Source organism: Camelus ferus, chromosome 16, assembly GCF_009834535.1.
Source record: "Camelus ferus isolate YT-003-E chromosome 16, BCGSAC_Cfer_1.0, whole genome shotgun sequence".
NCBI classification, from domain to species: domain Eukaryota; kingdom Metazoa; phylum Chordata; class Mammalia; order Artiodactyla; family Camelidae; genus Camelus; species Camelus ferus.
In genome coordinates, this window is record NC_045711.1 from 45,329,050 (window position 1) to 45,352,717 (window position 23,668).

Here is a 23,668-nt window from a genome sequence, read left to right on the forward strand (position 1 = left end):
AGCAGTGGGTGCTGGCGCTAGCGGCAGGGCGGCGGTGGAGAGAGAGACAGTGGGGAGGTCGGCACTGGTTTCGGAGGGAGAGCAGACCGGGTTGGTTGGTGTATGAGTTGCGCAGGTCAAGAGAGAAAAAGACCTCAGCAGGGAAGTTTCCAGAATTTCTATACAGAAGGGTTTTGGGAGAAGTGATGCTGTCGAAAGAGGGGCCAAGGAACTGTCTAGAAGCTGTGTGCAGAGCGAGCACACTGTTCTTATTTACACTGTATCTATTTGGGGCAGGTGAAGAGGGATGCTTAGGGAGATAATGGAGGAGGAGGGTTTGCCCCTCCAAACCATTTTTCCCCCCTTAACGGAAGCACTGGGGATTGAACCCAGGACCTCGTGCACGCCAAGCATGGGCTCTACCGCTGAGCTATACCCCCTACCCCCAAATCACTTCTTAACACCATCACAGGCCACAGGGCCTTTGCACGGAAGGCTCTCACTGGAGCCTGGCTGGAGAGGGGATTTCTGCCCTCCTCCACACCATCTCGCTCTGCCATGCATGCTCTTCTACTTTCTCTGTAGCATTTATCAAGTGTTGGCGCACTTCTCAGGTGCAGCCCCTTCATAGAGCTTTTGGTGCCCTTTTGAGGCTCCTCCCCATCTCTCCTGCTTTGGGGACCTTGGCAGGTTTCTTGGAGAACCAGGAACCAAACGGAGGTCCAGGCCTTTGTGAGGAGCTGGTGCGAGGGCTGCACCCAGGGTTGGAGGAAAATAAACCCCCTAGACTTCCAGCTGGAAGGAGTCTCGACCCCGGAAGGTGGTAGCTGTCCTCCTACCCCTACTCTCACCCCCTCCCCCAGCTCCGCCAGCTGCTGGAGAGGGAAGCTGGGGAGGAAGGAGGCTTGGTGATTAAGAGCTCCGGTTGTCAGGGCTGGGGCCAGGGGGCACGCCCCCTGGGTGACATTTTCTCGCATTGTGTCCTCAGAACAAAAACGAGTCTTATTTGAGGAGCTGGAGGGGGGCGGGGGCAGGGGGCCGAATGGAATCGTGGCTCCAGGGAACGGCAATTACTCATCAAAGGCCAGGGCAGCCCGCGTCTTTGTGTGCCCTCCGCAGCCCGCCCGTGCCTGGCCACAGGCCCCCAGCCCTAGACCGCCCCCCCGCCCCCGCCAAGAGCAGGGCTGGGATCGTGTGTGGGCAAAGAGCTGTGGCAGGCTCGGCGGGGGGAGAGGTGACCAGGGCCGGCTTCCTGGAGGAGGGGAGACCCAAGGAGAATGAAAAAATGGAGTGGGTCTCCAGAGACAAGCGGGTAAGTGCAGGCGGGAGGGCGGGGCAGAACCTCTAAGGTGTCAATTCAGCCCCCGGATGGAGAGTCCTAGAGGGGTCAGGGGAGGGGGCTGCTTCCTGCAAGGAGGGCTATTTTGGGGCCTGAATCAAATCAAATCTGCCGCCGTAGCCCCCAGAGCCCCCAGCAGCTGCGCAGAACAGCTGTCTGACTGAGGGCGCAGAGTGGCTGGAACCTCGCTTCCTGCCCCCAGCTGATCTCTCCGGGGGTGTGGGCTGCAGGGGAAGAGGATGTGAAAGGGCTTTGAGCAACTGAGAAACCTGGGCAAAAACCTTGTGCCTTTCCTCCTCCTGGGCTGGGCTACCTTGGGGCTGACACTGGCCCCTCCTGCCAGTCTTTGTGGTGCTCCTGATAATGGAAGAGGTTCACCCCAGAAGCTCTTCCCTGCACCCTCACCCTCCTTTGAGCCCCAACCAGGTATCTCCCCTGCCCATTCTCTGCCCAACTCCACCACCCAGGAAGCCCTCCTGCTCTTCTCCTGGAAACCTGTGATGGGATGGGCCTCCTCCCACCCTCAAAGGCTAGTCATCACTCATGTCCCTGGGTTGTCTTGGTCTCTGTTCTGGGGTGTGTGTGCACAAACTGTCCCATCAGACTCACTCTTCCTTCAATGAGGGGTGGGGGCTCTGAGGGAGGGAAGGGACTTAGCAAGGACAGAGCAGGGGCCAAGTCTCTCATTAGATTAAAGGCTTCCCCCACCCCAAGGCTTGAGGCTGGGGACACATCTCCTTCCCCTAGGGCAGTGCCTCGCAGGGCGCTGTCTCTCCCATCAGACCTAGATTTGATGCCTTCCTCCAGCAGAATCTCCCAGCCCTCCACTTGGTGTTGACCCACGAGGCGCTTGAGAGTTGGTGCTCTGGGAGACAGGTCAGCTCGAGGGCAGGTGCCTGTTCAGGCCTCTGATTGTACCAAGGGAAGCCCTGTGCACACATGCCCGCCAGAACCTGCGGCACACTTGGGAGGAGCACCAACGCCTCCTCCAGGGAGGCCTTCTGGGACAGGCAGGAAGGAGAGCCTCTCTCTTTCGGTCTACCCTGGCTCAAGGCCAGTCAGTGTCCACAAGTGTGACCAAGGCTGGGATGTGCCCTGGGGCAGTCCTGTCTCTCAGGTCACAAGTCCATGACAGGGTCCCTCGTGCCCATCTTGTGCAGAAAGAGCCCCATTGTCCCGGGGGCATAGCTGAGGGGTGAGTTCAGAGCCCAGAGATGTAGACAGCTAGGCTGGTCACCGGCGTTCTGACCACAGCGGGAGGGAGTCAGGGAGAACTGCTGGGCTGCCTGTTGGGGAAGGAGGCTGGCACACACAACAGTGCCCACGGAGCCAAGAGCCCAGACAGACACTGCCATCCTCACATAGGCCCACTGGTTCCCAAGACTCCCCAGCGCACACACACACACACACACACATGCACACGCACACCCCTGCCCTCCGGACAGCCAAGCAGAGCTGATGGCAGCCCCTCCTCTCCTCCTTCCACATTCCTGCCAGCAGATGCTGCATTCTTTCCTTCCGGGAGCTGTCGAGGCAGAATCTCACCACCTTCCAGGGGCGGGGGTGCACCGGACAGAGTGACAACAAGGGGAAGCAGGACTGTGGCACCTGTCCCTGGGGGCAGGGGCAGCCCCTGGAGCCCCACCCACACTGGGCTGGGTGCTTTGATCTCCTGTCTGGGGTGCACTGGTGATGGGGGCTGCCCAGGTTAACAGAGATGCACCTACCAGGTCTTTTCGCTAGCTCTGTTTCCGGATCTGAGCTCTCATCTTCCTCCTGAGCCCCACCACCTGCTCCAGTGAAATCTTCTGCCTCTCACTGAGCTCCCCACCTTATGGACCACCCCCATCTCACCCAATTCCGCTTCTCTCCCACTCCCGCCTCTGAGTCCTCGTTTCTGGAAGAGCAGCATCCTTTCCTTCCAATCTCTGCGGGCCCCAGAGGGTCTGGTCTACAACACAGACCCCACAGATGGTGGCTGAGACAGTTGCACCGGTCTGCCCATGCCCAGCCACACACACTCACACACACACACAAACCACCACTACCACCATGCAGGCCCAGCCTGTGAAGGCTCATGTGGGCCTGTAAGGTGGGCACACTTGGTACCAGCCATGTCAGCCGGTTGGGCCTCCTGGCCCAGCAGGGCTCACCAGGCTTCAAGCAGACCATGGGCTGAAGAGAAGTGAACGGCCAGGGGAGAGTCTAGTAACCAGACCCTGGCTTGAGCTTGATTTTGGCCCTGAATCCATCTGACGTGGGGTTCTGCAATCCAGCCTCCTTGCAGGATCATTCACAAAAATCACTCTTTCCCCTGCAAGCTTCCTAAAGCGAGAGAGGTGCAGTCCCCATTCCCCTCTCTCTCACCCAGGACAGTTCAGTTCAGTCGCTGTCAGGAAGCCAGAGAGGTAAGCAATGGGGTGAGAGGGAAGAGGGAAGAAAGGAAAATAGAAAAGCAGAGGGAAGGTGGGGGGAAGGGGAGAGAGGAGGCTGAGCCAAGAGATGGGAGGAAGGAGGCTACCAACCTCCTTCCCTCTGTCCCTCCCTCCTTCCTCCAGCCTGGCCATGCCAGGCACAGCTCCAGACACAAATGTGGCCCACTGGGCCCAGGCTCCAGACTGCTGTGAGGTCCTCCTGGGCTCACCTGGGCCAAGGGTGTCAAAGCACTCCTCACCCCACTGGAAACCCAGGCTGTGAGCCCCAACTCAGAAGGCGATTCTGGAAATCAAATAGAAGAAGACAGATCTGCCCCCAGGAACCCCTAGGAGGCTCAGCCCCTCCACTGCTGGAGACCCTCTCCCCTAGACCAGGACTGTGCTGACCACCAGGAGGCCAGGCCTGCTGGCAGAAGCGGAGCCGCCGCCCCCAGCCCTCCGCTGTGCCTCGCCAGTGACTATTTGCTGACTGTCTCTTTCATGTTGCTAATCGCCCGGCCCCGTCTAATTGATAATTAGCCTTGAGAGCCCAGCCTGTGCTTGGCTAATTGCTGCTTGTCTCACCCTCATCTCCGGCAGCGGAGCCGTGCCAAGGCCGCTGCCTGGGCTCTATCTGGGCTGCTGGCATCCGTACCAGGCTCTGTGGAGGTTTCTGCCGCCCCACCCTGCTCTAGCCCAGGGGGGCTGCGGGGCACAGTGTTTCTCAGTGGCAGTCTCTGGCCTGGGAGTGAGTGGTCCCCAACTGTCCCTCTGGGCAGCTGCAGAGGGTGGCCCCAGGCTTCAATCTTAAAGGAGACAGCCATGAGTGAGCCATGGTTCCTCCTGGGGAACAGTCTGCGAGGGGTCCAGGGATGATGAGATGTCTGAGCCAGGCCTTGAAGCATGTCTACGATTTAACCATCAGAGAAGGGAGAAAGGACATTCTAGGCAGAGGGAAAGGTGGGGTTGCTTGTAAAAGAAGGCTCTAGGGCTGTGAAAAGGCTGTTTGGGGACCTGGAGGCAGTTGGCCCAGTGTGACTGGATGGTCTGGCATATGGGTGGTGGGAGAGGCGGCTGGGGAGGCAGGCAGGGGCGGGATTGGGGAGGACTGGCTTTGGGCGCCAGGCTAAGGAGTTGGGTTTCATTCTCTGGGCAGTGGGAGCCATGGAAGGTTTCTGAGCTGGGGGGAGGCATGATCTGATCGGTTCTGGGGGCCATGTGCAGAACTAGGACAGGGAGAGAACTTAGGTGTCTGCTGCTTTGGTGTCAGAGTTAGAGAGGGGGAGGAGTGTGGGAGAACTGTTTTAGAAGAATCCACAGGATTTGTTGACCGATTAGAAGCAGGAGTCATCCATGGGGACCATGTGCTAAGGGTGGAACCCGTGAGGGGTCATCCCCTCCCTTGACAGTCCTGCTGGGGAGCAGGGCAAGGGGCATCTCACATGTTTTCCATGACTCAGAGTAGCCTGGGGACCCCTTTTTGAGAACTAACCCTTCTGGTCTCTTTAGGAGCCTCTTAAGGAGATGTTGCCATTGTCACAGAGCTGACACTGGCTGGGCCCTTACCATGGGCCCGACACTGAGTGCCTGCTTCTGAGAACTTATCTTGTTTCATGCTCAAAGAATCCTAGCTGGAAGCCACTATTATTAACTTCATTTTTCAGATGACAAAGCCAAAGCTGGAAGAGATTAAGTCATTTGCCAAAGGACACACAGCTAATAAATAACTAAGGCTGGATGTAAACTCAGGTCTAAGTCCTCAGTCAGAACTTTAAAGTCCCTTTAAAGTCCCTTTACTACCCCTCCTGTGACAACTATGCTAGACTAGGGTTTATCTTTTGATTTATTTTAGTCAAAATGGCACCAAATCTCCTTCCTATTTAACTCTGTCCAAATCCTATTGATCTGTTTAAGCCCAGGACAAAGCCTGCCTCCTCCAGGAAGCCATCCTGGATTTTGTAAGCCCCTCTCCACATGCTGGAGATAATCTCTCAGGTGTACTTGATTTTGAACCACACAGACGCACTTCTGCCACTGCCCTCTCCCCCCATCCTGGAGTTCCCTGTGCAGGGAAGGCCTGCCCTGATGGAGGCCCCACATGTGTTGTCCACAGTGGCCTGAACTGCTTGGGTCTTTTCTTCCCCACTGAACAGTGAGGGTCCTGGATCCCTTGGTCATCTTTGGGCCCCACCCCAGCCTGGCACGGTGCCCCAGATCAGTGCCTGCTCGCCAGCTGGGAGCTGAGTGATGCTCGCCTGCCCAGATGGGGGCAGAGGCGATACCTCCACTCATCATGCCCGACTCAAACTCAAGTTCACCCCTCACAGCAGGAAGTTTTGCATTTTTCCTGAAGAGCCAGGGACCTGAGCTGAGAGCAGTAAGATTGGCCCAGAGCAGGAGTTTCCCAAAATCTGGGGGATTTCTAGGAAGATGGCTTTGAAAGGGATCACACGTGGTTTGGTGAGTGAGTCCTGGGGCTTTTATCAAAACCATCAGTGACATCTTGTGCTTTCCTTTCAGGGCCCCTATTTCCTCCAGCAGTGCTGGCCTCAAGCCCCAGGGAAAAAATGCACTAGTACTTTCCATCCAGCCTGGAAGGGGCCTTTGGTAAAGGCTGGTGGAGCTGCAGGGAAGGTGGACAGGTGGGCAAATGAGCCTATTTGTCCTTTGCTCCCAAGTGGGCCCCAGACTAAAGCAATCGAAGGCTGCGGATCGGAGATTCCACTGAGGGCACGATCCTGGGAGATTTAAAACATTGTTTTCAGCTGTGATCGGAGACCTGGGGATCCTTGGAGGTCCCTCAGGGATGGCCTGGGGGCACGAATGGGCATCATCTTACCTTAATCTCCCCCATAAGTGTTTTTTGTTTTGTGTTTAAAAAATTTTTTTTAATTTATTTTTTTGGGGGAGAAGTAATTAGGTTTGTTTGTTTGTTTGTTTAACAGCAGTGTTGAGGATTGAACCCAGGAACTTCATGCATGCTAAGCATATGCTCTACCACTAAGATACACCCTTCCCCAATAAGAGTTTTTTTTTTTTTTTTTTTCTCCTGGTTCACACAGTCTTTGTGGGCATGGGCCCGGAGACTAAGCTGCCTGGATCGGCTGGCTCTGTCCTGGCTTCCTGTACAAACTCGGGCAGTGGCCTGACCTTTCTGGGCCTCATTCCTCACCTGCAGTGTGGGGTGACGGTATAATCACAGCTATTTTAAGGCGGGCTGTGAGGGTTTAACCCACAGCACCACGCCTGGCCCTCAGCAGGACTTAATAAATTTAGCTTGCATTATTTTAACCATCTGCTTGTTTTTGTTTTTTAAATCCTCTCTAGCCTGCCTGCCAGGCCTAGGAAACAGCTTGGCACAAGGCAGGCAAATGCAGAGGCTGCCCCTACAACTGTCTCACTTCGGGAACCTTTCTTCCTGGCCAGCCAGGGCTCGGAGCAGAGGCAGAGAAGAGCCAGGTGTCCCATGGCCTGGTCCTTCCGGGAGGCCCCTCGGCCTTCCCACCTCTGAGAACATTAGGCCTTTGAGACATGCCCCCAGCCAGCCCCCAACCCCCCAGGCCTGACAATGGGGGCTTCAGAGGGGACGGGTGGCAGGACACAGCCCCCTCTGTGAACCGGAGCTGACCGCCAAGCTGGTGAGCCTCCGAGGACACATTCCTCATGGGGCGAGAAGCACGGAGGGGAGGGGGCTGGGCATCAGCCCCTCGGCCTGGCCCTGACCCGAGGAGCGGTTGTGGCCGGGGGCTTGGACAAAGGTCCCCTCTTCCCGCTCCCTGTCCTCCTGGTGCCCACCCGGGAAATGGTGCCAATGAGAGTATGGACTGGGGCCAAGAGGGAAGGCGTGAGGCTTGGAGGGGGTAGGGGTCACCTCCAGGTTTGAATACGGCACCCACAGCGCTGCGAGGGCAGGTGGAGGCTGGGCAGGCAGGCAGCCATCCAGGGAGGAGTCTGCGGAAGCGGGTGGTGGCCCCACAGGCCTGGGTTCCCTTGTCGCCTTCTCTGCATCCTCAGTCCTCAGCTGTCTGGACCATCTCTCGGACAACACCTCCTTTATTCTCAAACCACCCCCCTGCCCCCTCAGGTTTTCCGGGTTAATCAGGGAGATGGGATGGCTTCACGCAACTCGACTCAGTGTGAGTAAAGGAGTTCCAACACCGTGTGACAGCCCTCTCCCCTTGTCAAGATCAGTGTCCAAACAGCCACATCTCTCCTCTGGCAGGATGAAGAGAGTCTGGACCAGCAAGTCCACCTTCCCCTAGTAGCCCCGCCTCCCTTCGGGCCACAGCTCACCAGTTAGCCTTAACTGAGGTGTCCCTGTGGGCCAGGCCTTTACAAAGTTACCTCACTGAGTCCTCTCACAGCCTAGGAGGCCAGTACCATTCCTGTCCCCAAGAGGTGAAGCAGCCTGCCCAAGGTCACACAGGTAGGAAGCAGCAGAGCCAGGATTTGGACCCAGCAGCCTGACCCCTGAGATTCATTCAGCTGAAGCAGAAGCCTGGGAAGGATGCCCTAGTCCCTGCACCAGGCCAGCTGAGCCAGGACCAATGGTGGCTTGACTTCTACAAAGGATTCCTGCTGATGAAGCTAACAAGGAGGATAGGAAGATGAGACTGGTGCCAGTGAAGAAGAATGTGTTGATAAAGAGGTGGAATTTCTAGGAAATTCCATTAAGTTGTTCATTCATATATTCCGTCGTCCATCTAAGGAGCTCTATAGGGTGCAGTGGTAAACAACATGAGCCCTGAGGCCTGACAGACTGAGTCCAAATCCCAGCTCTGCCGTGATTCACTGTGTGACCTTGGCAAGTGGCTTCGCCTCTCTGAGCCTTGGATTCCACATCAATAAAACACGGATGGTAAAAGTTCTTGTTTTGTAGGGTTGTTGTGAATAATACATGATACGACACAGAGGAAGTGGTTTGTATGGTGCCGAGTGCAGAATGAACTCTCAATAAATGGTAGCTATTGTTATTACTTCTGCTCCTTGCCAGGAGCTGGGCTAAGGTGCCAGAGTCACAAAGATGAATGGGACTGCTCCTTCCCTTGGAGAGGCCAGTGGGAGAGACAGAGATGGACAGACAGTGCCATAGGTGCTGGGAGAAGGGCCTGGGAACAAATAGCCATGGGAACAATTACTGCGCCAGGAGTATTAAGGAAGGCTTTCCGGGGGAGGTGACCTTATCTGGGACTTGAAGGACAGGTAGGAATCTGTCAGAGAGATTGGCAAGGAAGAGATAAAAGCCATTCCAGCTAGGCAACAGCAAATGCAAAGTGCTCCTGTGCTAAGCAAGCATCATCAAGGAGCAGTGTGTGTTCTGCAGGCAGGAGGCGCTGGGTCTGACTCTAGTGTTGGGTGTGGGGTTGGGACAGCAGCAGCAGGTGAGGCGCTTACGCAGGCAGGGCCTTTGAGATCCTGCAGGGCCTTGATGTTCCTCCAAGGACTTTGCCTTTTGCCTTAACAGACGGGGGAAACCAGTTTTAAGTAAAGGCAAGATGTGAACTACATATAAGACAATCTCAGTGAAGTGGATCCTGAGAATTTAGGTTGGACATGAGACAATTTCTGATGATTGGGGACTCCCGGGTTTTCTTACAGGGAAATATGGGAGCCTTTTATTGGTGCTGAAGGAGCAAGTGGACAGCTCTTTGGAGAGTCAAGACACATTTCTGGACGTCTCTGAGCATGGCCTGCGGGTAGTGGAGATCCTGCCTGCCTGGGGAGTATGAATTGAGATCTGGGGTGTGTGTGTCTGTGTGTGCGTGTGTGTGCACGCACGCGCGCGTGTATGCCCCTGTGTATGAGTATTAGGACACTTGGGAGAGCGAAAGAAGGACCTGGATACCACCTGGAGTCCATTATCTAGACCTGGGAGAGGTAGACCCTCAGGAAATCAGTATCTTCTAAGAATAAAGCAGAGACCCCAGACAAAGAGTGAGCACCAGAAACTCTTGCTGCTCCGTCTGACTGAAACCCTTTGCTCCCCAAACAACTTAGAAGCAGCGGAAGGATCTAGAACAGTGACTCTCCAACTTCAGCCTGCTTTAGAGTCCTCTGGGGAATCTTGTTAAAATGCAGATTCTGATTCGGCAGGCGGGGGCGGGGCCTAATCACCTGCATGTCTAATGAGCTTCCCATTCCCCGGGGGCTGCTGCTGCCCAGCCAGGAGCTAGGTTGGGAGCGGCAAGGATCTAGAAGAGGGGTTTGCCTTCTGGCTGCACATTTACCCGTGCCTGGGGAGATTTTTAAAAGAAAAAAAGGATGCCAGGAACTCACCCAAGACCAAAGAAATCAGAATTTTTAGGGATAAGGCCTGGGCATCAATAGTTTTAAAACTCACTAAATGATTCTGATGCCTAGTGAGGCCATGAAAGAAAAACTGCTCCAGAACACGCCCATTCAGACTGGAGCACGGGGTTCAGAATGCCCCCTTCCCAGCGGACCAACTAGAAATAGAATGCAAATCACACCAAGTCCAAGCGCATGTGCCCGTGAACAGCATTCCTGGTAACTCCAGAAGGGCAACAGAGGGGTATCCATATCAGGAAGGGGACGGGGCAGGAAGGGCAGCCCCCTCTCAACTCTGTCCCCACCAGCTCCTTGGAAAGTGGCTTTGTCCAGTGTTTGAGGCACGAGGCTAAATATAGCCTGGGCTGGGGGCTGAATTCAGGCTATTGAGGGAACAGGCCTCTTGGCTGCCCTGCCCCAGGCCCAGGCCACAGAGAGCTAGAAAAGAGGCTGGGAAAAAGGGAGTAGGGGTGGGACCGGGTGAGTGAGCCTCCCAGGAGGTGGGGAGGGGTAGAAAAGAGTTGGAAGGGGAAATCTGACCTAGATCATCCTCAAAAATGAGGATGCAGTGTAGGGGGAAAAGGAGAGAGGTTCCTTACCTTGTGCTATGGACTGAACTGTGCTTGCCCTAGAAATTTGCATGTTGAAGCCTTAACCCCTAATGTCACTGTATTTGGAGATGACACATACATGGCCTGTAAGGAGGTAATTAAGGTTAAATGAGTTCATAAGGGTGGGGCCGTGATCTGATAGGATTAGTGTCCTTATAAAAAGAGACACCAGAGAATGTGTCACTTTTCTGCCCTCCTGCACACATGCACCAAAGAAAGACCATCGGGAAGCCAGAGAGAGAGGTCTCACTGGAAACCACAATGGCTGGAACCTTGATCTTGGACTTCTAGCCCCCAGAAGTGTGAGAAAATATATTTTTGTTGTTTAAGCCCCCCAGTCTGTGATTTTTTTTTACGGTGGCTGGAGCTAGGAAGTCTTGGAAGTGTAACTAGCCTGCCCATCCCCTTACCATGCTTTCACCCACTTCTCCCAGAGTCAGCTTCCCTTCCAGAAATGTATTCAAAGGGGGAATCCTTTGCTTCCCTAAAAGATGCTTACTCTAGTCTCCCACCCAACATGTATGAGGAAGTTCTTCTTGCAAACTAGCCACAATCTCTACAGCTGCAACTGGACACGTGGGAAAGAAGGGTGCTCAAACCCCCAACCTGCAAAAATACATTTCTTCGTTGGAGTGCCTACCAGAGGCTTAAGTGAGACACAGAGGTGGGGGAGGGGACACAGCAGAAAAACAATGGACCCACTCCTGGCCTCTTACACACCCACTCCTCTTATACAGAGCTACTCAGGCAGACAGGCACCTCCAGAGCACACACAGCATCCTTGGAACTGAGCTTGCTGTGGTACCCAACCCCACCCTGAGGAGTGTGGGCTCTGTGGCTCGTCCCCACCAGCCTGGAGTGTTTAAGTGGTGAGTTTGCACAGCAGTGAGGCCAGGGGCACATTAAGGATTAACTTCCTGGCTGCAGCCAGCCTGGCTCAGCCTTCCTGTTAGAGGATTCTGTGGGCAGCCTCTGCCCAGAGACACGGCTCTGCAAAACCACAGGCCCCTCCCAGGCCGGGGCCGCCACCCACCCACCAAAGCCCCCTGTGGCACCCAGGCAGGAGCTGTTCCTGTGCCTCTTGCCAAGGCCTTCCAGATGTCTTTGAGCAGCTGGCCAGAGCCTTGAGGGGGTCTCAGGTTTGGGGGCAGGTGGGCAGAGCTGTCCTGGCTCTGCTATCTCAGCTCCGAGCTCTGATGCTTAACAAAGTCCGAAGGTCTAATTGGTCTGATTACTTTATGGAGGGCACACTCCACCATCTACAGTTCCCAGGCTGGATTTAGGGGTGTAGGGGCATAGCTCAAGACTCCCAGAGCCCCCCCCCACCCTAGAGAAAGTCTCTGCTGCTCAGGGGGTCCCAGGCTGATGGGGAGACACAGCCCCTGTGCTCAGGGCTTCCAATCTGACAGGTGACTCTGAGCACCTCTGGAGATGGGTGAAATGAAGGTGGGAACACCAAGTTTGGGGGAGACAGGGAGGGGATTGCTGGGCTGGGACAGTTGCGGCAGGGATGGTGGTGGTGATGGCAGATGCCAGGGGAGAAGAGGGTGTGGTGACAGGGTGTGAGATGGTTTCACTGTAGACTTCTTTTAACAGTCACCCAGGAGAGCCCCAAAGGTAGGAGCTGGAGCAGAGCCCTCTACCTTCTGCACTGCATGTCCTGTGTGCTGGGTGGGCACCCTCACCCCTCCCCTTGCTCCCTGCAAGGGACAGAGGGGCTTCCAGGGTGCCTTAGGTCCAGACTGGTCCAGCCTGTCTCCAGGTAGCAGCCCCTTCACCTGGGCTCGGGGTGTTGCCTCCATCACCTCACTCTGCCCCGCTAGCAACGTCTGCCTCACAGCCCCAAGTAAGCAAGAAAAGCAGCCCCGGGTGGGGTGGGGGTGGGTAGTCAGTGTGTGGAGGGGAGGGGGAGCCATTAGGGAGCCGAGCTGCTGCAGGACTAGAGGATTCTAATCGATGGGCTCATGTTATATTTATCAGCCACAGTACTTAGGCGCTGCCCTGAGCAGGACTAATGGCCTCCCCATTGGAGACGCCATTACAGGAAGTGAGGGGGAGGGGCCGGGGTGCTGAGAGGAGATGGGGGTCTGGCAAGGTCTACTTCTCCTGTCACGCACCCCCCCATCCCCCCAGCCCCTACCGCACAGGCGGCTGTCCTGAAGGCTGTTGTCATGGAGTGTGCTCCAGACTTCCGCTCTTGCCCACCGACTGGGAGGAATCTCCCAGAATCCTCAGCCAGAGGTCACCCCACTCATCCCTCTGCCTCCTTTCCAGGGCAGTCTTTTACCTCTATCCTTTCCGCTTTCCTTGACTGAAGCCACACTCTCCCTACCTCTGTCTGAATGACAGCCGTGTGGGCCAACCAGGTGGCTGATGCTTTCCTGGGGCGGAGCCAGCAGTGGTTGCCATGGTGATCTTTCAGGGTGGTGGGTGGAGGTGGGGTCTGGATACTTCCTGTAACAGCCTTAATTGCTCATTTATTTAGGGCAATTAGTCCCCAGTGACCCTCCCTTCCTTGACCCCAGCAATGACTATTCTCAGCTCACACTACATTCCACCAAGATGGGGTGGGGACTGCATGAGAATGAATCGGGTGAAGAGGGGCGTGGAGGCAGGGTTCTCCCTAAGTCTGAGAATCCTTCCGTGTCCCGTCACTGGCCTCTATTTCTAGCGTGCTTTTGGCCCTCTCTGGCAGTCCATTCAGACGGGTGCAGGGGTGGACCCACCCGTCCAGCTCTGTTGGTGGCCTCTGGGCAGCTGCACTCTCCGCCAACTGCACCGCTGTATTCCCCATCAGGGTCCTGCATGGCTCTGCCCCTCCCTCCCTAAGGCTGCTGTTCCCTTGGCTGAAACTCTCAGGGGCCCTCCCTGCCTGCCATGCTGTACCATGTCTCATCAGGCGACCACAAGGCCCCGTCACCGTGTGCCCTGGATCTGCACTCTGCTTCCTAGAGCTTCTTAGTCTGGATCACTAGAACTTTGGCTCTGGGAGGATCTCATTGCACAGATGGCGAAACTGACCCAGAAAGGAGAAAACAAGGATTCCTGGGTGAGTTAGAGGCAGAACCAGCACTAGAACCCAGTGCCCTTGATTCCCTGCCCAGTGCTCAGTGACACCACAATGACACTTCCTCCAAATTCCATTCAGACTCACTCTCCCCTGGCCTTGCCCCTCTTGTCCCTCTTATCTGCCTTCACCCCATCCTGACGGCAGAGCCTCCCAAAGGCCTCGCATCTCAGCTCCGCAGAAACTTCGGTTCAGTCTCTGGCTCTGTTGCTCTTCCAGGCTGTGGACACTTTCCCGTGCCTTCTGCACCCCCAGAACCCCCAGCTTTTCCTGCGCTCTGGGCCCCAGACTCCCTCTGCTCCTCTCAAAACCCTCCTGATGACTGTACCTGTGGGACTCCCAGTTCACCCTCTTCTCAAAGGCCTGGTGGTCAAAGGTTGAGGCAAGCTACTGGAGCCTCTACGAGCCGACCCCTTAGTTTTTCCTTTTGGGTTTGGAACCATCTTTGTAGGCCAAGCCACATGACAGCCTGGAGATCCTTGTAAGGAAGGGTCACCCTCTAAGCTGGCTCATTTTCTCAGCCCTCTTCCCTGGTTGTACCCATCTCGAACATTCCATCATCAACCAGTGCTTGCTGCACCAGCTTCTCTCCTTGTCAGTGCTCCTTCCTGTGCCCCTGGGAAAGCCCTTCTTGAGGGGTGGTATCCAAGAAGGGTACCCCTGTTTGGGGACGGGGATGCTGCCTGGACTCAGCCTTGGTGTCTCCCTGGCTCTAGGACAAAGACAGCCATGTTGGGGGTGACCTCACCCTTTGGGCATCTTCCTATTGGACAAAGGGCTCAATTGTTCTCCGGCCTGGAACCAGGAGGTTGGAGGATGACACTCCAATCCTTGGGCGCTCTTTAAAAGCCCTGCCCTTTTGGCTGATGCTGCTTCAGCAGTGCAGTGAGGCAGGCCTCGCGGAGGGAGGCTGGCCCAACTGGGAGGCCAAGGGCAAAGCCTGGAATATCTGTTAAGAAGTCCTTCCTAGGGTCTAACCTCACGCTTGGGATGCTGAAGGCACTGCTCTGAAGGTAGAAGCAGACTCGCTCTGCTTTCTCTTGTTCAGCAGTGACCTCTGCTTGGGGGTGGGGGGGAGTCTTGTCTTCTATTCCCTGGGAGAGCAGTGATTTTCAGTATTTTTTCCCCAATGGTATTGGGAGCCTTCAAAAAAATCTTCCTAGAAGTCTGATCAGTAAAGCAGATGCAGATGGGAGCTACTTTGGTTGAGGTGGTGGAATTGCGGGGGGGTGGGGCAGAGACCACCTCAAGCCCCTTTACCCATCCCCCAACCCCCAAGGCAGCATCTTTGGTGGGGGAGGGTCCCCAAAACATAATTTGAAACACTGCTTTAAACTTCTCTGCTTCATGCTGCTCCCTGTGCATCCAGGAGCCAGGTCTCTGTAGGTGCTTAAAACCGTTTAACTAAATAAATGGATGTCTATATCCCCTCGCTTTTGTGCTATGAGGTTTTGTACTCGGTTCTCTTAAGGGCCTGGACTGGGTCTTCTCCCACTTTCCATCTACGCTGGGCATAATCAGCATCCTGGCATGTCCATCCCCAGTTCAGGGGTTCCCTTTTGATTATACCTGAGCTAGCCAATGTCCAGGTGGGAAGGGCCATAACAAGGACATCAGCGGTGTCTGCTGAAGTAGCAGACAGAGTGGGGGCGAGCGCGCAGCGGTGGGCTGCACGCTGGTAATCGCACATAATCTGCCAACAGCCCATACACGGATGGAGTCCCCGAGACAGAGCCTGAAGTGGCGCAGAGCAATCAGGAATGGGACTCAGGAGGTACTCCAGGCCCCAGGGTTCTGAGCTGTGTTCCCAGGGCTGAGCAGGGCTGGGGCAGAGCCCAGGGCTGACTGCCAGAAGAAGCTCCAGAGAAAGGGACAGAGATCACCCCTCTCCGGGAAAATGTTCATCTGGAAGTTATGGAAGAGAAGGGTGAGGAGATGGAGCCTGGCGATGTCCCCTCTTGTACCCTGGCTACACAGTTGGATTCTTGGTCTGGATTTTCTCCTGGGGCTGGGCCACGCTGTTTTGCCCGCTGCTTCATTGTCTTTTGCCACTTTATGCGCAGATGTTCTGTATTCCTACCTCTCCCTGGAAATGAACCTCCCCTCCAACACACCCGTTCTTTTCTCATCCATGTCTCCCTGCACTTTCATAATCCTCCTCCTCTAGGAAGCCATCCTTGATCTCAGTGTCTCTATGCCCTGGCCTGCGTTCATAGCCCCTGAGCTGACTTCTGTCACAGGCCTCTTTCAGTGTTGTGATCATCCTTTCACTTAGAAATTCCTTGAGGAAGGAGACCCTATCGTTCCACCTCAGAATGCCCTTTGCCTGTTTCACAGCTGGGCCTTGTGGAAAGCAAGACAGGAGAGACTTGGAAGGAAGCATTCGATTTGGGGCTAGTAAGGCTTGTCTTGTGTGCACTGGGCTGGGCAAACACTCCAGACCATCAAACTCACCCTCACGTATACACACATCCAGACAGTCCGGCGCAGACATACAACCCGAGAGCCGGCACCCTCTCTCACACTGTGAGCCCCCACGTGGGGTGGGGTGGGTTGTGGGGGAGGAGGAGGAGGGCTCTGCCCTCCAGATGTTGGAAATCCAACACATCCCCTCCACCCTTCCCTCTCCCACTTCCCGTTCCATTTCCCCTAAATATTTACTGAATTTTATTTACATTCTTTGCTCGAGGTGCCCGGCCCCTGTCAGGTCCCATTTGCTTGCCCCTGTTCCCTCCTGCCGGCTCCCCTCCTCCTCCCTCAAATCTGGAGCCAGGAGCTGTGTGTGGTTGGCAAAAGCCTCCTCCAGGCCCATGGGGTGTTGGGGGCGGTGAAGTCAGTGGGCTGGCAGCTCTGGGCAGGGCTGGGGCAGACAGGGGCCTGTACACTGCTGCCTGTCCCCAGTCTGGGATCGCTTTAGTCAGCCCCCTTGTTTCACAGAGGCTTCTGGAAGGGACTGATGGATGTCAGATGCCAGGAGAACAATCACCCAGAGAGGACCCTGAAGGGAGGGAGGAGGGAGAGCTGGGACAGACGTGACGGTGAGGGGGACAGTTCTGTTCCTGGCATGCTGGGTGACTACCCAGGAGCTCCTCACCCCTAGGTGATCAAGGAGCCTGAAAAAATGAGTTTCCACTCCATTCCCAGGCTCCCAGCCCCTAGTGGTTGTTCAGTTGATATTTACAGAGACCTACTGTGTGCCAGGCGCTGTCCCAGGTGCTGAGGATGTATCAGCACACCAACAATTTTTTCTTACACCATGGAGCTCACTTTCTCTTGAGAGAGAATAAGTAAGTTATGGAGCTGTTAGGAGATTGTTAAGTGCTCTGGGGGGGACAGCAAGGTAAAGGGAGTGGGGGTGCCAAGGGTGGGGGTGACTTTAAACAGCATTATCAGGGGAGGTTTCATTGAGCAAAGCCTTGCCAGTGAGGGAGTGAGACGGGGGTGGGAGTGGGGTAGCTGAAACGGTTCCAGGAAGAGGCAGCAGCCTACGCAGCATGACCAAGTGTCTGAGGAGCAGGGAGGAGGCCACCATGGCGGGGCGGTGGGAGGCAGGGCGGGAGGCGAGGAGGAGATGAGGGTAGGGAGGAAGGTCTTTGGCTTTTCTCTGAGTGAGATGGGAGCCTCTGGACGGTTTTGAGCGTAGAGTGACAGGACCCGACATATTAATGCAACAGGGTGATTCCTGCCTCCCTTGCACTCTGCCTTCTACTCTGGTCACACCGCCTTTCCTTGCCTGCAGCCTCTTGCTTCTTAGCTACCCTTCCAACCCGCCTGTGGATTCTATAATGCACCCTTACTCCAGGAAGCCCTCCAGGATTGCTCAGAGGAGCCTGCCCTGGCTCTGCTAGATAGCAGATGGCCTTTTCTCTGCCTCTCCCTTTCCATGGGAGAGATGCTAAAGAGGAAGATTGTGATGCTTCCCTCAGATAAGCCAAGGGCCAGAGAGGGCAAGTCATTTCCCAGAGGCACCTCCCCCGATGGCTCCTACGAGCCTGTCTCCTATCATCCTGAGTCTTTCATGGGTGCTCTGTCTTTCCTTTCCTTCCTCTTCCTCCCGCTAGATCTCCACCCTTTAAGGAAGAAACCAAAGCCTCCCACTTCTCTGCTTTAGGATGGGCTTGAGGAGAACCATTTCTAAGGTAAAGGTGTGGCACGCACTGGGCTCCCAAAGCCAGGGAGCAGACCGCTGAGAGGGAGCAGCAGCAGTGCGGACTGCAGTGGGATTCGTGGCTCTAGCTGGTACCCTCCTCTGCACCTGGTCCCTGGGGGGCTGCTAGTTATGAGGGAAACTCTATTTTCAAATAGCAACTAATTGCTAGCAAAGCAGAGGGATGGAAGGACCCTCTTCCAGCAGGGCATGGCACTGCGGCTTCCTCTGTGAGTCCCTGGGAGTTACCCCAAGGGCTCTGAGTTCCTGCTCCTGGCTTGGTTAAGCCTCCCTGAGTGACAATCCACCAAGTGCATCCTTCATCTGGGCCTCACTCATTCAAACAGCAACTATTTATTGAGAGCTGACTATGTGCCAGGCACTGTGCCAGCCGTGGGGATACAGAGAGAGCAAACCCAACTTGGCTCCTGCCCTCACCGAGGCTGCAACCTAGCAGGGAGCAGATGTCCATTAAATAGTCACACAAATGCAGTCAGAATGGCAGGCGCGGTCAGTGCAAAGAAAGGGTAGGACATGACGCCCTGAGAATGTATATACAGAGCATCTGACCAGCCAGGGAGACTGAGGGGCTTCCCCAACGAGGCGACGCCCAGGCTGAAACCTGGAAAATGGGAGCACAGTCCAGGCAGAGAAAAGAGTATATGCAAAGGCCCTGTGGTGGGAGGGGGCGTGTAAAGGGCTGAGAAAAAGGTGGTTGTGGCTGGATTTCAAAGAGCAAAAGGGACAGGGAGCAGGAGATGTGGGCAGAAACAGACCATGTGAGGTCTTCTGGGTCATGTTTAAAACCTTGGTTGAAGAGCGGTGGCAGCTACTTAGCATTTAGGGGTTGCGATAGAGGGGTGACATGATCATTTCAGGGTGACTGCAGGTTGAGGGCAATGAGAATGGAGGTGGGGAGACTTGTTAGAAGGTGTTGGCTGTGGTCCAGGCAAGGGCTGATGCTGGCTTGAGCTGGGAGTTGGCAGGGAGTTAGTAAGGGAAGGAGGGTGGTGACAAGGAGGACTCCTGGGTTCCTGTCTGCAGGGGTTTCCACCTGTGAAGAGGAAAGAAGCAGCTCTACTTTCTCTGGGAAATAACTGAATTAACAGAGACCAAAGTTCTTCTCAGGAAGACATCAGAGAGAACTATGAGAATAGCATGGCTTACGCCCTACAAATACTTGTACCCTGGATCTCCCCCAAGTCCCCCAGGCCACCCCTGCCCCTACAGAGCCTGGAAGTTAAGAAGATGAGCATCTTAAACTGCAGTGAGCATGATTCAGGTTAGACTGCTCGCTGCCAAAGGGACTAGAGGAATAACGTTGTTAAGAAAAAGGGGCAGGGGATGGGAGAAGAGATATGATGCAGGCGGAGGGCCATGGGCCAGGAGCACGAGAGAGGCTGCAAACACCTGCACAACAGTCAGGATCTGGCAGAGATGAGAGGGTGGTCTCTGAAGCTGGTGCTGGCGTGGGACGCAGCTGCAAAGGAGATCCCATGCTCTGTACCTGCAGAGGAGATGCTCTCCAGAAACCGCCACAGTCTCACGGGCCATGGACGTTGGCCCACCGCCTAGAGCCCATGTTTGATGGAGACAACACACAGGAAATAGACAAGTGGAGGGTACAGGAGCTGGGCAGACACACAGGGAACCCTCCTGTGGGGTGGAGGTGATCTGAGATGTCTTCTGGGAGGAGGTGGAAGTGGATGAGGAGGGGCATTCAGAAAGGCCTTTGGAACTGCTGGATTTGTCAGCCCTCTCTGGCGCAGCTGGGATGTACCCATCTAAGCTGACAGCAAGTTGGGTGTTAGGCGATATTGCCCCCCGCCCCACACACTGCTTCCCTCCAGGATCCCATCTTGCTGTCAGTTTCCAGACCCCCAGTGAAATGATGGTGGGCTCATTAGTCTGCACCCCTCCTCCCTTTCTCTCTCCTCCTCTTCCACTCCAGTTGCTAGCACCACTGGCTTTGGAAGATCTGCACGCTTGGCTCCCTGCCCCCACCCTGCTCCTGCCCCCAGCCCCAGGGGAGCCCCAGAGTGAGCACCACTTGGCTGGTGGCCCAGGCAGGGTCCCATGTGCCTACATGCTGGACTTTGTGAAGGAACTGGACCATCCTGGTTTTCCATGAGAATTTCTCCACTCAAAGGAGGTCTCCAGGAGGAGCCAGCCTTGACCTATTAAGGTATGGAAATTCAAGTGCAGGAAGGATTTCCTGGGCTGCAAGGGGGGATGGCTGAGGGGCTGCAATTTGAGGAATCAGTGAGCATGCACCCTGTTGTGCGGAGGGTTCATGGCTGAGGGTTCAGAGTGGGGGAGAGTCAGAGTCCGGAGAGGAACAGGGACCACAACGACACACAGGCAAAGGCAGCCAGACTGGACTTCTGCACCGCATGTGACAGTGCCCAGCCTGGAGCACGCCTTCTGTGAGTCCCTGTGGAGAGAAGAGGTTTGGGTTCCCAGCCCAGCTTTCCACTTGGTCTTCCTGAGTCTCTAGCTTCTTGTCCACAAAATGGGTTGTAATCCCTGCACTTTGTTTCTCAGCAGACTGTCACTGGGAACAAATGAAAGGGTGATGGTGAAGATGCTTTGTCAATACAGTGCACGCAATACAGTGCTGAGCCCATCACAGCGCCTGGCCCGCTGGCCAGGATTGAATAAATACTTCAGTGATTCAGTCCCCACCAGACCGAGCTCCATGCAGGTGGACACCTGGCTTGTTTTTCCTGGTGATGTTTCCCCCACGCCTGGCACATTGTAGGTACCTGATAAATGTTTGGATTGAACGAATGATGGATGAATGAATGATGAAACTTAATCCTACCCTTGGGAATGTCTACAGCCCTGGAGGTGGTGAGCAAACCACAGGGCAATGAACCAAATTGGCTTTGGAGACATCAAGATCTCTGTTTGAATCCTGACTCCCTACGAGCAGCTGTGATTTCCTATTTTATGGATGAGGAAGAAGGCTCAGAGAGATTGAGTCACTTCTCCATGGCCTCGCGGCTCCCAGTAAGTGATGGGATCAGGATGAGAAGCCGGGATTCCACCTCCAAATCCTGGGCTTTTCTTTCCATAGAAAGATCCTGCTGTAGCCGCTCCACTGGGACGTGGCTGCCGTGACTGTCTACTTGACTCGCTGGAATATTCTTTTGGGGGGGAGATCTCATAATTGCATAACATCTCAGGGACTCCCTGGTCAGGGGCTTCTGGGCCCAATGAGAGGCCATGATTCATTTCAAATATGCCAGGCTCAGAAGTGCACACAGCATGGGACTGTTTCTTGAGCTGCTTAGAGTTATTTCTTGCAAAAAAAAAAAAAATTGTGCATGGTAGACTAAGTTTGGGGAAGCTGTGTCAAACATGGTAACCTGGTTGCACACTAACTTGCAGGACTTCTCAGAACCTTTATTATGTTCAGGTAGAATGTGAATATCAAAAGGGTGGGAAGCTCCAATAAAGAGTATTTTCCAAACTTATTAGGCCTCCAAACCACTTCTTCTGGAGCATCTCTTGAGACTGAGGTACCCTGGGGCACACTTTGGGATTTATTGCTGCCGCTGTGGAGAGTCCCCATAGGCATTTAAGCAGAGTCAGAGGGTCTGAGCGGTGTTTAGGAAGACTGTTGAGTGTTTTGGAGGACCCAAGACAGAAGCAGAGAAAGCACTTAGGAGGCTGAATCAAGAGTCTGCCAAAGAGGAGCCCTCTCCCTCTGCCCTCTCCCCACCCCTGCTTTGTCCCACTCTGCAGCTCCAGTTATGGGAAAATGGTCCTAATTTAGCAGCCCCCTCCCCAGGCAGCTCAGGCAGCAACCAGGTCCCCAGAAAAACTGGATAAGAGTAAAGACTCCCTTCACCACCCCTCCAAAGAGTCGATGTGGGAGACTGTACACTCTACGCAAGTAAGTCTCTGCATCCAGCTTGGCTAGACATCTAGGTGTCATGGCTGTTAGCTTACCTTGGACCTCATATAGACAATGGGTATTTGAGCCTTGTCCTCTGACTTGCTGAGATCCTGAGGCCCCCTCCTCCTTGGAAGTCTTCTCTGGGTTTACAGTTGGGGGCAGTGGAAACTTTTTCTCCTCCCTGTGCCCACAGGCTGAAGTTGAGTGATATTGCCTACCTGTCTCTCCTTTTTTGGAAACAACCCAGAAGACAGGTTTGTTTTCCAGCATGAAATCTAATTGAGTCGCTCCCCTCTTCAACAACCTTCAGTGGCTCCTTATTGGCTTCAGGACAAAATCATCCTTGGAAGTGGCATAGAGAACCCTTGATATTCTTCAAGCATCTTTCCTGCTTCTCGGTCACTTTAGGTTCCAGCCTGCTGCATCTCGTTGCAATCACCCCCAAAATTCCATGCCCCACCCCACCATACTTCACACACACTATTTTTTTCTGCCTGGAACATCTTCCTCCAGCTGGTTTACCCAACAAATTCTTATTTGGTCTTCCAGTCTGGGCTCAAATTCTAACTCCTCTGTAAAGCTTTCCCTTTTCTGAGCATTTATGATGTATGTGGCCGGCACTGGGCCAAGCATACTCTGTGCACCACTACTTCATTTTCACAATCCCACGAAGTAAGTGTTCTAATTCATCCTACTTTGCTGAGGCTTAGAGAGGGTAAGCGACTTGTCCATGGTCACAAAGCTGAACATCCAGGAGTGGAGCTCCCTTGTTGCTTCCAGCTCCTGTCCCATGCAGGCTGTGCATCCCCCCATCCCCCACCAAAAGCCACTTTTTCCCCCTAATTGTGTAGTATTTTTTAAACTGAAGTATAGTCAGTTTACAACGTTGTGTGAATTTCTGGTGTACAACATGAAGTTTCAGTCATACATATACATACATGCATTTGTTTTCATATTCTTTTTCATTATAGGTTACTGGAAGATATTGAATATAGTTCCCTGTGCTATACAGAATAAACTTGTTATTTATCTATTTTATATATAGTTGTTAGTATCTGCAAATCTCAAACTCCCAATTTATCCCTTTCCACCTCCTTTTCCCCCGATAACCATAAGCTCGTTTTCTATGTCTGTGAGTCTGTTTCTGTTTTGTAAATAAGTTCATTTGTGTCTTTGTTTTAGATTTCATATGTTTTAGATATTGTATGGTATTTTTCTTTCTCTTTCTGGCTTACCTCACTTCGAATGACAATCTCCAGGTCCATCCATATTGTTGCAAATGGCATTATATTGTTCTTTTTTGTGGCTGAGTAGTATTCCATTGTATATATATCAGAACTTCTTTATCCAGTCATTTGTCGATGGACATTTAGGTTGCTTCCATGTCTTGGCTAATGTAAATAGTGCTGTTATGAACATTGAGGTGCATATATGTTCTCGAATTAGAGTTCCCTCCAGATATATGCCCAGGAGTGGGATTGCTGCATTATAGGGTAAGTCTGGTTTTAGCCTTTCGAGGAATTGCCATACTGTTTTCCATAATGGCTGTACCAAAATATACTCCCACCAGTAGTGTAGGAGGGTTCCATTTTCTCTACCCTGTCTCCAGCATTTATTGTTTGTGAACTTTTTATGATGGCCACTCTGGTGTGAGGCGGTACCTCATTGTAGTTTTAATTTGCATTTTTCTGATAATTAGTGATATTGAACATTTTATCATGTGTCTATCGGCCATTTATATACCTTCATTGGAGAATTTCTTGTTTAGGTCTTCTGCCCATTTTTGGATTTGGTTGGTTTTTGTTGTTGTTGTTGTTGTTGTTAAGTTCTATGAGCTGTTTGTATATTTTGGAAAAAGGCACTCTTCTAAAATTGTAATTGAAGTATAGCTGATTGATAGTGTTATGTTAATTTCAGGT

The 23,668-nt window shown here is 53.9% G+C and overlaps 1 non-coding gene across 1 annotated transcript; it reads right to left on the reverse strand.

The window, feature by feature from the left end:
* Window positions 1-347: 347 nt before the first annotated feature.
* Window positions 348-419, reverse strand: TRNAA-GGC. Its single transcript has one exon. It is a non-coding gene; the product is annotated as a tRNA-Ala (tRNA).
* Window positions 420-23,668: the final 23,249 nt, after the last annotated feature.